Raw genomic sequence first — 2,467 nt, 5'->3', positions numbered from 1 at the left:
CTTTCTTTTCATCTTCCTTTCCTTCTATATTTTTTTGAGTTTTGTTTTGGAAGAGTTATTGTTACAGTTGTATACCATGAACTATGGACCCCACAAATATATCTTTGTGTCTGTAAACATATTTCATCATCCTTTGTGCAACAGTGAGAACTTCTGGTCTCTTTGAGATGAAGACCAAAGAGAAGAATTTAACCATTAGCCAAAGATTTAAATATTCATAAAACCATTTAATAGGTCTCAGCTCAGATTTGATTGATCAAAGATAGTTCCACTCTGTGCTCATTAGAGAGGCTGAAATCCAGTGTCAGATGTATTAATTTACGGTAGAACCATCATGAATGGTTTAAACTCAGATACCTATTTGACTTGGGCTGTCTCAGTCCACTTTGAGAATGTAAATAATATTCAGTTTTCAGCTATTAGCAAATAAGGAGATATTAAACATTATGGGATAAAAGCCATCATCTGCTATCTGGGAGGCTCTGATGTGGTGTGATCTGACCTCCATCACTGCAGCCAGGGCCACAGACCACTCATGTTCGTGAAGCCGTGAAGCAAAGTGTGCAGGATAAAATGTATCTGCTGCCACATCACAGTGTCTGTGTGTGTCTGTGTGTATTTAATTGTAGTGATAACTTCTGATTTTGCAGAACAGACCCAGTGTTTGACCAGTGCAAATATAGTTACAATCATAGAGGGATATGCATAGAAAAGCATATGCTTCCATGTTTGAGGAAAAAACACAGGAAATGTCTGGATTTATATGTCAGTACACAAAAGTACCTGCATCTCCCAGAGGCTTTTACCTTCTGCTGCTGGTTTTAGCTCCTATCATGAAAGAAGGTATCAATCAAGAAATTTAACTTTAGAAGCACTCACATGGGGGCTTTCCAATTGGAAAATTTATGAGAACAAAAAGTAAGGGCAAAAATGTGACTTTCCTAGTCCTACACCCAAATATTCTAGTAGAGTTAAAATTGCAAATGTGTTTAAGGTGCATCCAAAACCTAAGTCGCATAAAAGAGCACACACAGGGCTCCATGTAAATCCTGATTTGTCCACACATCCTTGCTCTTATAGAAGGGATGCTGGGCAAGAAATAGAGTCCTGGAAATTATAGGTGCAACCTACTTATATCCACCATGAATTTTGTGAAATACCAATTCACAGAACCTAAGGGAAACCCTGATCTTAGCGTAAGACTCCAGAATATTAATGGCCATTAAAATTTCTGTATTAGTGCTGCATTCAACAATCTGTCATCTAGCAGACACTTATTATGGCCTTTTTTCTTGTACTGCTTTAAAAGTGTTGTAATTATATCTGATGATGTCAACTAGCAGAAGCAAAACTTAATTTTAGCCAGCATAATTTTTTACTGCCTATGCCGAAATGAAGCAGGAGAACTTGTAAAAACCTGGATGCCCTTTGGGTGGCGCCCACTGCAAAGAATTGCGTTTCTTTTTTTGCAAAATAAAGCTGAGAAAGGTCCCAGCCTGGTGTTGGCTGGGTGGGCTATAAGTCCCTGGCTCTTTTGGGTACAGCTGGGAGAGGGAAAACCACAGAGCACCAGGGCTATCTGATATGCAAAGAGGGAACAGAGAACAGAAGGTGAATAGCGTATATTTATAAATGCAGAGTGAATTAGGTAAGTGTGAGTCACTTGTCTTTCTGGTTTCTGTTTTTATAGGGCTACTGGAAAAAAAACAGCTGTAAGCATATTTAATTAGTTATGAAATTTTTTTTTTTAATATGTTGATATGTACACCCATGAACAAAACAAGTTCTTGCCTACTCTCACAGTTAAAAGAACAGAGAAAGCATCAGTTTTCTTTCTTTTTCATAGTATAGTAGCATGTTTACATTACCTTAACAGACAGTAGTAGGCTAGGCGGGAAGAACAGGTTTTAAGAAAGGCTTTGAAAGCATATTTACAGTCAGAGATCAAGAGCTGGCACACCAGCTGTGGGCTGTTAGATCTTGTGTCAGATCAGACTTTCACCAGTAATTTTCACACATGGGTGGGGAACATGAGGCATGAGCATAGCCAGGCTCGCCTCCCACCCGACCAGCTGGGCTAGCAGTGCCAGGAAAGGATATTGTAATGTGCTGCTGGATGTGCTAACACCACACTGCCAACACCTCCAGCTCAAGGGATTTGAAAACAGGTCTACCTCTGAGCTTGGCTTCCTGGGTTTGTTTTAGAATTGCTTCAGTTTAGACATGCTGGTGCTCACCTTGTCTTCTCCTTTTTGTAATCCAGAGCATAAATGTTGCATGTCACTGGTATTTATAATGTATCATGCAGCAACATAAATGGCGATATGCACTTCTAAGAAGCTGCAATGTGCCAGAGTACAATGACTTAACAAGGTTTGCCGTAGGCTCATTTATTCATCAATTTATAAAATCAGTTTTTAGAAAAAGAAAAAATACTCCAAAAAGCCAAGGAAGCAGACACAAGGAC

The sequence above is a fragment of the Pipra filicauda genome, unplaced genomic scaffold (assembly GCF_003945595.2).
Source record: "Pipra filicauda isolate LSUMZ 115617 unplaced genomic scaffold, ASM394559v2 scaffold101_size5749837_pilon, whole genome shotgun sequence".
In the NCBI taxonomy this organism is placed as follows: domain Eukaryota; kingdom Metazoa; phylum Chordata; class Aves; order Passeriformes; family Pipridae; genus Pipra; species Pipra filicauda.
The sequence above is the reverse complement of the archived record's forward strand: the minus strand, read 5'-3'. Positions refer to the sequence as shown.